We start from the raw sequence: 17492 nt of genomic DNA, 5'->3' as shown, positions 1-17492 counted from the left end.
TCCTATCTTCCTTTCTCTTTGGACTGGAAACCTATTAATGTGTAATATTCCCCTGAATGCATTCTAGGAACTCTTGATTCTCTGTCTTTTACACTGTTACTATCCCTGTATGTATTCAGATAATTGAAACCCCCCATTATTACTGCTCTATAATTCTTTCACCTCTCTATTTCTTTACAAATTTGTTCCTCTACATCTTTCCCCCTAGTTGGTGGCCTATAGAAAACACCGAGCAATATAATTGCAACTATTTTGTTCCTTAGCTCCAGCCAAATAGATTCCATTTTTGACCCCTCTGGGACATTCTCTCTCACCAGTACAGCCATACTTTCCTTCATCAATACTGCCACCCCTCCACCTTTTCTTCATTTTCTGAACACCTTGTATCCTGGAATATTTAACACTCAGTCCTGACCTTCTTTGACTCTTCTCTGTTACTGCCACAACATCATATTTCCACATGGTAATCTGCACTAATCTTATTTACCATATTCTGCGTATTCACATGCATGCACAAAGGAACCCTAATTTAGTATTTACCACCTGACTCTGAACCCACCTTATACCTCACTATTTCCTACTCTGGTGCAATGTCTCTCCCAGCATTCTGTGCACCTTGGTCTTCCTCTCTTGTATTACCTCCTCATTCCCACACTCCTGCCAAGTTAGTTTAAACCCTCCCCAGTGGCGCTAGCTAATTACCCCGCAGGGAAACTACTCCCAGCTCTGTTTAGGTGCAATTAGGTCCATCTTCCACAACGCTGTCCCAATGTCCCAGAAAACTAAAGCCCTTCCTTCTGCACCATTTTTCCAGCCACGCATCATCTGTTTTATCCTCCTATATTCACTTGCATGTGGTACTGGAAAAGCTAGTAACCTAGCTCCTTAAATTCTGACCCCCGACAATTCACCCTGCTCCCCTGAGGATGCTTTGCAGCCAGTGACATTCTTACCCTGGCACTGGGAGACAACATACCATCCTGGATTCACGTCTGCGGCCACTGAAACACCCGTCTGTTCCCTCAATTATCTACTCTCCCCAAACTATTGTTCTTCCAGTCTTCTTAGTGCTCCCCTATACAGCTGACCCAGCTGTAGTGCCATGGACTTGGCTCTGGCTGCCATCCTTGGATGAACCACCACTCTCATCAGTCTTCAGAACTGAACATTCGTTGGAGAGCAGGATGAATGCAGGGGAATGAATACCTACCTATTTCTACTTGACTGTCTGGTGGTCACCCATTTCCTCTCTGAAGATGCAGGGTGACCACATCTATAAACATGCTATCCACTAAACTCTCAACCTCACAGATGTTCCACAGTGATGCCTGCTGCCGCGTAAGGTCCAAAACACAGAGTTTAAGCTGCTGCAGCTGATGACAGTTCCTGCACATGTGGTAATCAAGGCAACTGGATTGGTCCTGTTGTTCCCACATGGCACAGGATGAGCACTCATGTCAGAGCTGCCCAACCATTCCTCTGTCTGATAGGCAATAAATAAGCTACTCACTTCCTTTCTGTTTATATCGCTTAAGGGGAAACTAACTGAAATGTTTGACTTAACCTGTATTATTTTTAAAAAATTAAGATGTTAATTTCTCAGCTCCTTATACTAATTCTCTGCCTGTAGAGAAAGGGAGACAAGGTGCCCAAGATAATCAGGAACCCTGATCATACTTGATACAGCAATTTCATCGGTTGATGCACACTTGGTGTGGTCATCAACATGAAATCCTGGGCGAGATACATCAGGGCTGCGAAGGCCATTGCAGAATTACAATGGGAGGCTACAAGGCGCGCGTCGAAGCTTCCGGAAACAGCCGAAGGTCACCGCCGTCTCCGGCAACAGCCGAAGGACCCCACCGTCTCCGGAAATAGCCGAGGTGCGGCCGAACCCCGCCGACAAGCACACGTGGGACGCCGAGCTGTGCCAGCCAATAGGAATAAGCAGTGGCCGCCACCCGGCTCGCGCAAGCGCACAGGCCGGCTCCATCTGCTGATTGAATCGCTAATGCACGCGACAGAAAAAAAAAAGCGCCAAGGTCGTGAACTATGACCTCTGAAGGAAAGAAAATGGTTTTAAAAACTATGAAATAAAAGGTTTAGCTGCAGGTAAGTCCGGCCCAAACTCGGCCCGCTCCGGAAGTTGTCGGATTTCAATGCCGCAGTGAGAAACCAGGACTTCTCCAGCTGATTGTGAACCGATCCCGGGGCCCTGGTTATTCTGAGGTATGGAGCGGAGTGCGAGCGGGGCCCTGGCACTCGCTTCAAGGATCACTCGGGCCGGCGAACTGACCGGCCGCACCTCAGCCGGCGGGCGGGGTTGCCGGCGGGCCGGCCAGCAGCCTCTGCTCCTCCCCTAAACCGCCTTCAATAAAACAGCAGCGGGCCAGCAGTGATTGACAACCACCTCAGCCAATCACAGTGTCTGGCAACTGGTGAGCAACCAGTGATCAGCGAATCAGCTATATGTAGGAGCGGGTCCTGGCCTGGCTGACCTCCTGCGGCGTTGCTCCTGGTTAAAGTGCTAACACGGTTCTGTTCACAACTTCCTCTCCATAGTGACAGGATTTAGAGAATTTGTTTTGAACATTAAGAAAGTAAAACAATTAGTTTGAGTTAGTTGAGATCTATTGTCTGCAGTTGTTGAGAAGCAGGGATAAAGCATAGGGTGGTGGAGTGGAGGTTTAGGAAAAGGTCAACCATAAGCTGAAATTAGCTGCAAAGCCAAATTGGATAAGAATTGGGTAGGAATCATGCTTAATGCAGGATTGTTCCAAAGTCTATATTGGAAGATCACCCATGGAATTGCAGAGTGATTCATGATTATTCTAGTTCATAACAGGGGAGTGTAGTCAGTCACGTATGTCTGGACAGCTACAGGAAATGTGAGTGAGTTCACAAATCTGCCAGCAGAATCCCTGCTCACGATAACTTAGAAGAGTGTGTTTCTTCTCTTGTTTCTGAAATTACACTATCCAGCTAATAGTAGTACTGCATTATCTTCATTGTGTGCAGAATTGTAGTCTTACAAGTTTACATAGGCAGTTTCTATTATAAATATAGACAGAGACATTTATGTAGGAAAAGTAAGCAGATGTAAGGTTTTATTACATGTTACTAGTTGATCTACCATGGATTTTCATATGGTTACTGAGAGATTATAGTCACTTTCATATCTGGCTGTCTTTGGTCTCATCTGGTCTCTCCTCAATTCTCGCCTTTCTTTCCTATCTTCTGTTTCTTTCTTTCCTTTCAGTGGGAGGTGCTAAGGAAAGTAGCCATTACTGGATGTAGGCTGTATTTAGTGTGGGTGCTCTTCTTTGAACTACTTAGTTAACCCCGGTATTCTGCCTTCCACTTGCTCTCCAGTCACTTACCCTTACCTTTCCATACAACCTAACATCCACTCACAGCCTCCAACAGTGGAAGTCAAGAGACTCCTCTCATGTGTAATCTGTTTTTTTTACCTTCCTTCCCCCTCCACTCCAATCATAGTCCATGCCAGCTCTCTTCAAAGGCTTTCCTTTCTGCTTTCCTTCACAAAGACTTGGCTTGCAAAGTTTAACTTGGAGAATGGAATGAGAGGAGAAAAGGGAATTGGGGATGGAGTAAAGGATGTGGCTGGGTGGTGTTACCTGGAAATGCTAGGATGTGGGAACGAGTAAGCCCTTCCAAATTTAATGACAGGAAGTCATTGTCTTTTTTCTGCTCCATTTCCTGCTCAGTAGCTGGGCAGATCGATAGGCTGACCGGTTACTTGGTGGGAGAACTAATGGTCTCTGGTAACTGGGAAACATCGGGGTTGGTCAGTGGGAGTCGGACTGGCAACCGGAAGGATGGGCGGAATGGCAAACATTGGTGGTTGATGAGGAGATGGGGGTAAAAAATCAGGCCAGCAATCAGGAGAAGAGGGGGTGGGTGGCTGTGGCTGACAAACATCCTCGGTTGATGATATTGGTTGATGGTAGTCAGCCTGGCAATCTGGAGGAGGTGAGGGTGTGGGGAGTGTTCTTTTCTGTGGCAGATTTGCTTGACAAACTTTTTTTTTAATTGTTCATAATATTTTGGCAGCTGAATTACTGGGGAAACCACCAGTTAAAGTTGGGTGGGAGATTAAGTGCTTTTTATAACACTGCTTGTGAGCCAGGAGTAGGAGAGTCCATACAGTTGGGGGGGTGGTGGTGTCATTGGCTGGGCCAGCATTTATTGCCCAACCCTAATTCCCACATTGCTGTGGGTCTGGAGTCACATGTAGGTCAGACCAAGTAAGGACAACAGATTTCTTTCCCTAAAGATGGGTTTTTACAGCAATCGACAATGGTTTCATGATCATCATCAGATTTTTAATTCCAGGTTTTTAATGAACTCAAATTTCACCATTTGCTGTGGTAGGATTTGAACCCAGGTTCCCAGAGCTTTACCCTGGGTCTCTGGATTACCAGTCCAGTGACAATAGCACTATGCCACCCCACTGTGTAGACTCTCCTACTTCTGGCTCACAAGCAGTGCTATAAAAAGCACTTAAACTCCCAAGCCACCTTAGCTGGTGGTTTCCCCAGTAGCTTAGCTTTAAATTGAAATTGCTGCCAAAATATTATGAATTAAGCCTAATTTACATATAATAAGGATGCGCACACCACTCCCAAGTGGGTTACTCGACCTGCTGAGGTTTAAATGGAAGTAGGTTCTGCACGTGGTTTGAGATGGAGTTTCAGTTAGTTGCATATTTAATCTCCCTTCCTGCCCATGGTTTGGGGGAGTTAAAATTCTGCCCTATGTATCTGTCTTTCTCCCTTTTGTGTGTGTCCCTCTCTCTCATCCAACCTGTCGTTCTCTCCCAAGCACCACTCTCAACCACTTCATTTTTCTCACTCTAACCCCTTCTCATGCTTACCCAGGGGGTGGGGGGGTTGGGGGGCGGTGGGGGGGTTGGGGGGCGGTGGGGGGGTTGGGGGGCGGTGGGGGGGTTGGGGGCGGTGGGGGGGGTGGTGGTGGGGGGGGTGGGGTGGGGTGGGGGGGGTGGGGGTGGGGGGGGGTGGGGGGGGGGTGGTGGGCTGGTGGTGGGCTGGTGGGGGGGGGGTGGGGGGGGGCGGTGGGCTGGTGGTTGGGGGGGTGGGGTGGTTGGGAGGGGAGTGGGGGTGGTGGTTGAGGGGGTGGGCAGGGTGTTGGGGGGTGGTGGGGACTGTAACCCTGAATTCCTGGCTGTGACATCAAACTCCTGAAAAATCAGCCTTTGGCCTGCATTCATCCAGGCAAGTGGGGAGTATTCCATCACACTCCTGACTTGTGCCTTGTAGATGATGGACAGGCTTTGGGGAGTCAGGAGATGAGTTACTCGCCACAGGACTCCTAGTCTCTGACCTGCTGTTGTAGCCACAGTATTTATATGGCTAGTCCAGTTCAGTTTCTGGTCAATGGTAAACCCCCCCGACCCGATGTTGATAGTGGAGGATTCAGTGATGGGTAATGCCACTGAACATCTTGTGGAATCTCTTAGCTCTGTCTATCACTTGCTGCTTATGCTGTTTGGTACACAAGTAGTCCTATGTTGTAGCTTCACCAGGTTGACACCTCATTTTTAGGTATGCTTGGTGCTGGTCCTGGATGGTAATGGTAGAGTGGGGGATATGCCAGGCCATGACGTTACATATTATGTTCGAGTACAATTCTGCTGCTGTTGATGGCCCACAGCACCTCATGGTTGCTCAAAATCTATCCCATTTAGCACGGTGATAATATCACACAACATGATGGAGGGTATCCTCAATGTGAGGGTGGGTCTTTGTCTCCACAACGAGTGTGCGGTAGTCACTCCTACTGATACTGTCATGGACAGATTCATTTGCCACAGGCAGGTTGGTGAAGATGAGGTCAAGTATGTTTTTCCCTCTTGTTGGTTCCCTCACCACCCACCACACGCCCAGCCGAGGAGCTGTGTGCTTTAGGACTCTGCCAGCTTATTCTGTGGTGGTACTACCAAGCCACTCTTGATGTTGGACATTGAATTACCCCACCCAGAGTACATTCTGCACCCTTGCCATCCTCAGTGCTTCCTCCAAGTGGTGTTTAACATGGAGGAGCACTGATTCATCAGCTGAGGGAGGGCGGTTCTTGGTAATCAGCATGTAATCCTTGCCCATGTTTGACCTGCTGACATGAGACTTCATGGGGTCCGGAGTTGATGTTGAGGACTCCCAGGGCAACTCCCTCCAGTATACCACTGTGCCACCACCTCTGCTGGGCCTGTCCTGCCGGTGGGCCAGGTCATACCCAAGGACGGTATCTGGGATGGTGTCTGGGACATGATCTGTAAAGTATGATTCCATGAGTATGACTATTGACTTGAGTAGCGGTGACTTTCTAGCGGTTTGATACAACTGAATGCCTTGCTAGGCCATTTCAGAGGCTAATTTATAGTTTCTCTTGAATACAATTTGCCTGGTAATTCATGTTTAATTTATGTTGATTCTGGTTTGATTGTTAGAGTAAAAGTTATTAAAAGTGAAATCTTCTTCATTCAGGTTCGTTTTGGAAGTTTGGGTCTTTTAGCTTATTGGTCAGAGGGACACAGGAACAGGAGTAGGCCATTCAGCCCATCGAGCCTGCACCGCCATTCAATACAATCATGGCTGCTCATCCACTTCAGTGCCTTTTTCCCACACTATCCCCATATTCCTTTATGTCATTGGTATTTAGAAATCTGTCAATCTCTGCTTTAAGCATAGTCAATGACTGAGTTTCTACATCCCATAGAGAATTCCAAAGATTCACAACCCTCTGAGTAAAAAAACATTCTCCTTATTTCAATCCTAAGTGACTTCCCCCTTATTTTGAAATTGTGTACCCTGGTTCTAGACTCCCCAACCAAGAGAAACATCTTACCTACGTCTACCCTGTCTATTCCTTTAAGTATTTTGTAGATTTCAATAAGATCACATCTCACTCTTCAAAACTCTACAGAATGCAGGCCCAATTTTCCCAATCTCCATAGGACAGTCCTGGCATCCTGGGAACAAGCCTAGTGAACCTTCATTGCACTCCCTCTATGGCAATAATGTCCTCCCTAAGGTAAGGGGACCAAAACTGCCCATGGTACTCCAGGTGCGATCTAACCAAGGTTCTATACAATTGAAGCAAGACTTCATGACTGTACTCAAACCCTCTTTGCTAAAGGCTTGCAGACCATTAGCCTTCCTAAAATTGCCTGCTGCACCTGCATGTTAGCATTCAGTGACTTATTGACAGGGACACCCAGTTCCCTTTAATGCATCTACACTTTCTAATCTCTTACCATTTATGAAATACTCTGCACATCTGTTCCTTCCACCAAAGTGGATAACCTCACATTTTTCCACATTATATTCCATCTGCCATGTTCCTGCCCACTCACTAAGCCTGTCCGAATCCTCCTGTAGCCACTTTACATCTTCCTCACAACACACATTCCCACCAAATATATAAAAACAAAAAACTGCGGATGCTGGAAATCCAAAACAAAAACAGAATTACCTGGAAAAACTCAGCAGGTCTGGCAGCATCGGCGGAGAAGAAAAGAGTTGACGTTTCGAGTCCTCATGACCCTTTGACAGAACTAGAACACGTTCCCACCTAGCTTTGTATCATCCATGAACTTGGAAATATTACGTTTGGTCCCCACATCCAAATCATTGATATATATTGTGAACAGCCGGGGCCCGAGTACTGATCCTTGTGATACCCCACTAGTCACAGCCTGCCGACATGAGAATGACCCGTTTATTCCTACTCTCTGTTTTCTGCCTGTTAGCCAATCCTTAATCCATGCCCGTATATTACCTCCTATAATTTAGCTGACCAACTTCCCTTGGGGAATTTATCAAAAGCCTTCTGGAAATCCAAGTACACTACATCCACACACTCCCCTTCACCAATTCTGTTAGTAATACCCTCAAAAAACTCCAGATTTGTCAAACATGATTTCCCATTTGTAAATCCATATTGACTTTGTCGAATCAGATCATTATCATCCAAGTGTCCATTTATCATATCGTTTAGAATAGATTATAGCATTTTTCCTACATCTCATGTAAGGCTAACAGGTCCATTGTTCCTTGTTTTCCCTCCCCCCTCTCTTAAATAGTGGGTTGACATTTGCTACCTTCAACCTGCAGGAACTATACCAGAATCTATAGAATTTTGGACAATGATCATCAATGCATCCATTATCACCATAGTTACCTCTTTCAAAAATCTGGGATTTAGAATATCAGGTGCCAGGGACTTATCAGCGTTCAGTCCCATGAATTTCTCCAATACAATCTTCTTACTAATAATAATTTACTTCAATTCCTGATCCTTCCTCATCCCTTGGATCTCTAAATCTTGTAGATTTCTTGTACCTTCCTCAGTGAGGACAGACATGAAGTTATCATTCAGCTTCTCTGCCATTTCACTATTCCCTATTATAAGTTCTTCTGACTCTGCCTGTAATGGACCTACTTTTGTCTTAACCATATGTTTCCTTTTTATCTACCTATAGAAGCTTTTACAGTCCATTTTTATACTTTTCTCCAGTTTACATTCATATTCTGTTCTCCCTTTATCAGTTTCTTGGCCCTCCTTTGTTGTGTTCTAAAATCCTCGCAATCATCTGGTTTACTACTATTTCTGGCAACTTTATAGGTCTCTTCTTTTAATCTTATACCAGCCTCAACTTACATTGTCAGCCACAGTTGACTGACTTTTCTTTTTGGATTTTTGTGCCTTGAAGGAATGTATAATTGCTGTAAACTATGCAATGATTCTTTAAAAACTATCCATTGCCTGTGTACCATCGTACCTTTTAATGTATTGTCCCAATCTATCTCGGCCAATTTGTCTCTCATATCTTCATAATTCCCTTTGTTCAAATTTAACACCCTGGCTTCAGATTAAACTACTTCACTTTCAAACATAACGTAAAATTCTATCATTTTATGGTCACTCGTCCCTAAAGGTTCTTTTACAATAAGGTTATTAATTAGCCATTTTTTGTTATATAATACTAATCCTAAATTAGCCGGTTCTCTAGTTGGTTCCTCAACATATTGCTCTAGAAAACTATCCCTAACCCACTCCAGAAACTCACCCTCCTCAGCATTAGTACTCATCAGGCTTACCCAGTCTAAATGCAGATTGAAGTCACCCATGATTACTGTATTACCCATGCTACATGTTTCCCTAATCTGATTAATACTATGCCCTACAATACCACTATTGTTGTTGGCCTATAAATTACTCCTACCAATGTTTGTTGCCTCTTGCTGTTTCTTAGCACCGCCCAAACAGATTCCACATTTTGTTCTTCAGATCTGAGGTCCTCCCTTACTAATGTACTGATTTTATCCCTTATTATCAGCACAACTCCACCTCCTTTTCCTTTTCGCCTGGCCTTCCTAAACGTTGAATATCTTTGAATATTCAGTTCCCAGTCTTGGTCACCCTACAGCCATGTTCCTGTAATGGCAATTAGATCATACCCATTTACCTCTACCTGTGCCTTTAAATCAACCACCTTGTTTAGTTGATGCTCGCCTTCGTCTTCTAATTTCGCTTGCTACTTTTCCTACTTTCTGTTACCAGCTTTACTTCCTTCCAATTTGAACTACCCCTCAGATTCCCATCCCCCAACAAGCTAGTTTAACCCCTCCCCAACAGCACCAGCAAATCTCCCCGTGAGCATATTAGTCCTGGTCCTGTTAACCCGTCCACCTTGCACAGGTCCCACCTGTGCAAGAACTGGTCCCAATGCTTCAGAAATCTGATGCCCTCCCTTCTACACCAATTCTCCAGCCACTCCAGTCAATCAGTGCTGACTAGCACGTGGCACTGGGAGTAATCCTGAGATTATTTCTCTTGAGGTCCTGCTTTCTAACTTCCTTTTGAACTCACAACAGTTTGCTTTCAGGACCTTATCCCACTTCCTACCTATGTTGTTGGTACTAATGTGGACCATGACCTCTGGCCGTTTACCCTTCCCCAAAAGCATGTCCTGCAGTAGTTCCTTGACATCCTTGACCCTAGCACCAAGTAGGTACCAAACCATCCTGGAATCATATTTCCAGCTGCGGAAAGGCTTGTCTAATCCCCTGACTATGAAATGCCCTATCACTATTGCTCTTCCACTTTTCTTCCTCCCCCTCCTGTGCAGCTGAGCCACCCGTGGTGCCACAGACTTGGCTCGCCCTTGCGAAACCATCGCACTCCTCAGTATCCAAGATGGAAGACCAATTAGCAAGCAAGATAGACTCAGGGGACTCCTGCACTACCTGCTTGGTTCTCTTAGACTGCCTGGCAGTCACCCATTCCCTCTCTGCCTGTATGCTCCTAAGCTGCAGTGTAAACATGCTATCCACATAGTTCTCATGGATGTACCACAGTGATTCCAGCTGCCGCTCGAGTTCTGAAACCCAGAACTCAAACTGCTGTAGTCAGTGACACTTCTTGAAGATGTGTTTGTCTCGGACACATGATGTGTACATGACTTCCCACATACCACAGGATGTACATTCCACTCGGCTGAACTGACCTGCTATACCGTAACATTAAAAACTATTTATTACAATTAGAATAAGTAGTTCTATTAGATACATGGATGGGAGAGGTCTGGAGGGTTATGGACTGGGTGCAGGTCAATAGGACTAGCAGAATAATATTTCGGCACAGACTAGAAGGGCCGAATGACCTGTTTTTCTGTGCTGTAGTGTTCTATGGTTCTAGAATAATTTACCAGTTACTCTGCTTCCATCGGAATCATAGCCCATATAAAAGTTAGATAGATGGACAGTAATTTATAATATGTATGTATACACTTTAACCCTAAAACCTGGTGATCCATCCTGCAAAAATCAAGCAATATTTGCTGGTGCTTGATTATTAATACAAAGTGGTGAAATCATGCATAACATTCATGCCACTTTCATTCTCCACTGAGGCAGCAACCTAAAGAAGTTTCTTTAATTTGTTGCAGCAGTTGTCAACATTGTTCGTTAGAGTTTGGCACCATAGATAATGAAAACCATATTCTGAGTTTGGGAGAGTTTATACACCAACTACATATTTGAATTTCTCCATTGAGGTTTTTATTCCTCCCGCCACACTGGAATTATAGTAATCAAAGTTACCAACAACATTGCAGTGGTCTATGACTATGGTGCACTATCCCTCTTGACCCTTCTGCAGCTTCAGCCCAGTCAACCACACACATTTCGCCATAAACATCTTATCTATCCCAATATAGCCAGATCTTTTCTGGTAATAGCTTGCCTTCCTGCACAGGTACCACTGGTGTCTGGCTCCTCTGTGATATTTCACACCTAGCCTCAGGAGCTGTGGGGGAGAAGGACACAATGTTTTCAGATTGCTCCAGGGCCTAGTTCCCATCTCCACCCTCCACACCCCCATCTCAGTAAAATTCTCAAGTCCTACAACTGCCCCAGAACACATCCCCCACTTCATTTAAACTACCATTGGTGTTGGTACTTTCACTCATCTAGGATCTAAGCTCTGGAATCTCCCCCCAACCTCCCTGAGCCCACACCTCGCCCTTTTCCTTCACCTCTTTGACTGAGCTTTGACCATCCCATCTAATATCTCTTGCTTTGGTTCAGCATCAAATTTTACATCTTTGGATGGATGTTTTCTAAGAGAAAAAATGTTACATAAATGCAAGTTGTTAGATGCTGTTAGCATTAAGCAGAAAACGAGGAAGGAGAACATGACCACTAATTTGGTGTGGACTGTGATAGCAGATGCTTATCATTAATATGTCTATGTGGTCACAGGGAGAAGGAATGCCTGGAGTTAAGGGGAGTGGGTTGGAAGACTATTGTCAGTGTTAATCAGAGCATGGGGAGGTGAGGGGGATGGTATCTGTTCTTTACAGGGTGGAATGGAGAATGCTAGTGTTAACTGTTCAAAATGTTGAGATAATAAAGATGGTACTACAGAGCTTTACCATGATGTTGGATAGAACGAGTAAACAAAATACCAAGAAAGACTTGGATCTGCTTCCATTAGAGCAGAGGAGGTGTTAACAATAATGAAGGGCAGAGAGGACAGAAACATACTCTTTCCAATGGTTGAGGGCTCAAGATTAAATGCAAGAGATTTAGGACAGAAAGCAAGAGAAACCTTTATCACAGAGGATGTGTCATGGACTCCCGGAATTAACATTTAAAACAGGGAGAGAGCCAATATTTAAGAAGCGGTTAGAAAGGCAGTTGAAGGAAAAGTGAATAAAGGGACATCAGAATAGTGTAGCTATAATAGATTATGGTTGTTGTTTGTTGAGACCAAAAATATAAAACACTTACAAAGAGTCTTCCACAACCTCAGGATGTCCCAAAGCATTCAGACAAATTGTTGTCATTGTTGCAATGTCGGAAATACAGAAGTCAATTTGCGCACAAGAGGCTCCCACAGACAGTCATTAAATAAATTACCAGATATCCACTTATAGTGGTGTTGGGTTAGGAAAAATGTTTGCCAGGATTATGGGGTGGGCTGTCCTGCTCCTCCTTGAATACTACCCTGGCGTTTTTCACATCCAACTGAGAGAGCTGTGCGAAGAGATTAAATGGGTGCTTGCTGTCCATTGTAGAGTAGAATGCAACATGGGCTGAAGAAGAAATGATTTGATGAGCAATTGGCTTTTCCTCATTTTTGCTTTCTTCTGTTTGTTTCAGTGCTGTTGTTGGTTTTTGAAGTCCCTGCTGCCTCTTCAGATCAAGAAACCTTGCAACCCTGTGGAACACTTTCTAAAGAGTGGAATTGGACATACACGACAGGAACATGCAAACTAAAGAACAGCATACCTGGATCATCCAGGGACAATGATAGAAATGCTGATTTCAAGGTGGAAGTTGAAGATTGAAAAACTGAGGAGGGCTCCACTTAAGACAGGTAATCGATACCCAACAATTTGGTGCTGTAGTGCGTCCCCTACATTTGTATAGTTTCTCACAAACTTTGGTATAATGTATCCCATATATTGGCATATCCAGAAGTGCCGAATAGATGATCAATCTAGGCCTTTTCCTGAGGCCCCACCATCACAAATGCCAGTCTTTTAGAAAATTTGATTCATTCCATCTTGAAACTCTAAAGGCCTTGGATACAGCAAAGACTATTGGACCTGACAACATCCTGGCTGTGGTTCTGAAGAATTGCAAGATTAGAAAGTAGTTCTGAATTATCCTAATATAGACTGGGTAGTGTAAAGTGCAGAGAGGGGAAAGAGTTCATACAGTGTGTTCGGGAAAATTTTCTATAGCAGTATCTATCCAGTCCATTGAGAGGGGAGACACTGCTAGACCTGGAACTTAGGAATGAGGTGGGGTCAAATGGATCAAGGGCAAGTAGAGGAACATTTAGGGGACAGTGATCATTTTATCATAAGGTTTAGGTTTGCTATTGGAAAAGGATAGGGGACAATTCTGAGTAAGAATAATTAACTGGGGGGAAGTCAACTTCAGTGGGATAAGAATGAATCTAACCAAGATTAATTGGAATTCATGGTTGGCAGGCAAAACTGTGACTGAACAATGGGCTTTAAAGAAGAGATAGCTTGGGTACAGCCAAGGTATATTCCCACAAAGGAGAAAGGTAGGGCAAACAAATGCAGGACTCCCTGGATGATGAAAGAGGTAGAGATTAAGATGAAGAAAAAGTGTACTCATGACAAATGTCAGAAGAAGGAGTTCAGAAGAATGAGTGAGGATCTCATAGAAGCCTATAAAATTCTAACAGGACTAGACAGGGTAGATGCAGGAAGGATGTTCCCGATGGTGGGGGAGTCCAGATCCAGGGGTCACAGTCTGAGGATACAGGGTAGACCATTTAGGACTGAGGTGAGGAGAAATTTCTTCACCCAGAGAGCGGTGAGCCTGTGGAATTCGCTACCACAGAAAGTAGTTGAAGCCAAATCATTGTATGTTTTCAGGAAGGAGTTAGATAAAGCTCTTGGGGTGAAAGGGATCAAAGGATATGGGGAGAAAGCAGGAGCAGGCTATTGAGTTGGATGATCAGCCATGATCAAAATGAATGGTGGAGCAGGCTCGAAGGGCCGAATGGCCTACCCCTGCTCCTATTTTCTATGTTTCTATGTCAGGTGGATAATAAAACTGAGAACCAGGCTGAACTTGGAAGGTTCAGAGGAGAAGTGACAAAGCAAGTAAGAGAAGCAGAGTGAGAGTATGAGAAGAGACTGGCAGCTAACATAAAAGGGAATCCAAATGTCTTCTATAGAAATATAAATAGTAAAAAGGTGGTAAAGGAGGAATGGGGCTGAATAGGAACCCAAAAGCAGATTTTTGTATGGAGGCAGGGGGCATGGCTGAGGTATTAAATGAATATTTTGCACCTGTCTTCACCAAGGAAGATGTTGCTGTGCAGGTCATGGTGAAAGATGGGGTAATCCAGATACTTGACAGCTTTAAATTTGATAAGGAGAAGGAATGGGATAGGCTGTCTGCATTTGAAGCTGATAAGGCATTAGGAGCTGATACTACTGAAGGAAGTGAGAGTGGAAATTGCTGAGGCACTGACACTGATGTTCCAGGTCTCCCTTAGACTCAGGGATGGTGTTAGAGGACTGGAGAGTTGCAAACATTACACCCTTGTTTCAAGGTGTAAAGATAAACCCAGCAACTACAGGCCAGTCAGTTTAATCTAGGTGGTGGGGAAGCTTCTAGAAATGATAATTTGGGACAAAATGCATAGTCACTTGGTGAATGTGGGCTAATTAAGGAAAGCCCTCAGGATTTGTTAAGGGAAAATCATGCTTAACTAATTTGCTGGAGTTTTTTTGATGAGGCAACAGAGAGGGTTGATGAGGGTAATGCTGCTAATGTGGACATAGACTGGGTGGAATGGGCAGCCAAGTGGCAGATGGAATTTAATGCAGAGATGTATGAGGTGATTTATTTTGTTACGAAGAATATGGAGGGTTATCAGAGGGCTGGGAGGGTTGTCGGGGGATTGGGAGGGTGATCGGGGGGGGGGGGCAGTGGTATTTGGGGGTTAAGGGCTAGTCGGGTTGGGGGGGGGGGGTGGAGGTGGGTATGTGGGTGAGGAGATCAGCACCATAGTTACCCAGCAGTTAGAACTACATTTAATCCTTCTAACTTTACCTGGGTAAATATAAGATAAATGGTATACTCTAAAGGGTGAACAGGAGCAGAGGGACCTGGGTGTATATGTGCATAAGTCCTTGAACGTGGCTGGACAGATTGAGAGAGTGTTTAATAAAGCTTGCAATATCCTAGGCTTTATTAATAAAGGCACAGAGTACAAAAGCAAGGAGCTTTTGTTCAACTTTTATAAAACACTGGTTCAGTCTCAACTGGCGTACTGGCCCAGAATCCGATCTTCGGGGGTGGTTGAACCAGGAGATACACCTGAAGATGTGCTGGGAAACCCTAAGAAGTCCCCACGCAAGGACTACACGGGAATTGCCCAGGATGTTCAAACCTCTGATGTACAATTACCCTGCACTGAGAATCATCCAATATTCCAATTTAAATTGGAAACTTTGGATGGTTCCAACTCTCTTAGTAGAATATTTACCCAGGTAAAGTTAGAAGGATTAAATGTAGTTCTAACTGCTGGGTAACTATGGTGCTGATCTCCTCACCCACATCCCCCCCCCCGACTAGCCCTTAACCCCCAAATACCACTGCCACCACCCCCGATCACCCTCCCAATCCCCCGACAACCCTCCCAGCCTTCTGATAACCCTCCACCTACACCCTCAAACCCCTGGCTACCTTCCCCACCTGCCCCCCACCCCCCAAACTACCCTTCCCACCCCAGCCCCCCTGACAAAACCCTGAATGTCCCCACCTCCATATACCCCCACCCCCATCCTATCCTCCGACCACCCCATCCTATCTATTTACCTTACACACTTACCTTGTCCCTGGCTTCTCAAAGTGGCTTTAAACTTACCTGCTTTATGGCAGCTAGTTCCATAAAAAGGGACCATGGCTTCACTTCACCCTGATGCTGTACAGGAAGGCCTCGGAATCCAGGTGTGGTGCATATTCCTCACCAGGGCCAGGTCAGAAGAACAGGACAGAAATGTGTAGCTCCCGACTTGGGAAGTAAAAAGGAGCGGAGTGGCAATCCAACTGTAGTTGCCACTCCTCGCAAGTTCTGGCCCATTGTGTCCTGTTCTGGGTGCTACACTTAAGGGTAGATATGAAAACATTGGAGAAAAGATTCATGAAAATGGTCCCAGGAATGAGGAACTTCAGTTACCGAGTTAGATTAGGGAGGTTGGGACTGTTTTCCCTGGAGAACAGAAGGTTGAGGGGAGATTTAATAGAGATATACAAATTCATGAGGAGTCTGGACAGAGTAGATAGGAAAAGCTGTTCCCATTGGTGGAAGAATTGAGAGCAAGTGACCACAGATTTAAGATAATTGGCAAAAGAAACACGAAATATGATGAAAAACTATTTCATGCAGTGAGTGGTTGGTATCTGGAATGCAGTGCCTGAGAATCTGGTGGAGGCAGATTGAATCAAAGCACTAAAGAGGGAATTGGATTATTATCTGAAAAGAAAGAATGTGCAGGGCTGTGGGGAGATGGCCAGGGTAAGTTGCTCCTCCTTTGGAGAGCCAGTACAGACATGAATATCCTCCTTCCGTGCTGTAACCATTCTGTGATTCTGAGACTTGTGAACCAGTTGTACCTCTAGCTAAGCTTTTCCGATGGATTTACAACAGTGGCATCTACTTGACAATATAGAAAATTGCTCAGGCATGTCCTGTCCACACAAAAACGGGACAAATCCAATCTGGCTGGTTACCGCCCATCTTTCCACTCTCAATCAGTAAAGTGATGGAAGGCGTCATTGACAGTGCTATCAAACAGAGGGAAACTTGTTCAGCAATAACCTGCTTTATCAATGCTCGGTTTGTCTTCCAAGGGCACTGAGCTGCAGACCTCATTACAGCTTTGGTCCAAGCATAAACTGAACAGCTGAACTTCAGAGGTGAGGTGAGAGTGACTTCCCTTGATGACAAGGCAACATTTGACCGAGTGTGGCATCAAGGAGTCCTAGCAAAACTGGAGTCAATGGGAATCAGGGGGGATGTATCCACTGGAGTCATACGTAACAGAAAGGAAGATGGTTGTGGTTGTTGGAGTCTAATTATCTCAGCTGGAGAACATTACTACAGGAGTTCCTCAGCATCATGTTCGATGTGTAATCTTGATGGCCAGTTTGTGAGAGAAGAAGGAGGACCAGTTTTTACGTAGAATAGATTTATTCACAGAGTGAAGGGGTTTATACCTCCTCACACAACCCACATCCTGTGTCTGTAAATTTCTCTATAAATGCTCAAGTAATCCTCCAATCAATGCCCATTACCTGTATAAACTTAATCTCAATTAACACAATTGACTGATTCCCTTCAATTCTTTTAAAAAAAATTAACAATATTTGTGCAAACAATATTTCAAA

General features: G+C 44.7%; 1 long non-coding RNA gene across 1 annotated transcript in view; it reads left to right on the top strand.

The window, feature by feature from the left end:
* Positions 1 to 2024: 2024 nt before the first annotated feature.
* Positions 2025 to 17492, top strand: part of LOC121280145 — a 29102-nt gene continuing 13634 nt past the window's right edge. Inside the window, exons 1-2 of the long non-coding RNA XR_005943543.1 lie at positions 2025 to 2112; positions 12708 to 12924. This is a non-coding gene — a long non-coding RNA (uncharacterized LOC121280145). The remainder of the gene's footprint in view (positions 2113 to 12707; positions 12925 to 17492) is intronic.

Source organism: Carcharodon carcharias, chromosome 7 (genome assembly GCF_017639515.1).
Source record: "Carcharodon carcharias isolate sCarCar2 chromosome 7, sCarCar2.pri, whole genome shotgun sequence".
NCBI classification, from domain to species: Eukaryota; Metazoa; Chordata; class Chondrichthyes; order Lamniformes; family Lamnidae; genus Carcharodon; species Carcharodon carcharias.
This window is presented reverse-complemented; position numbering and strand designations above follow the sequence as displayed.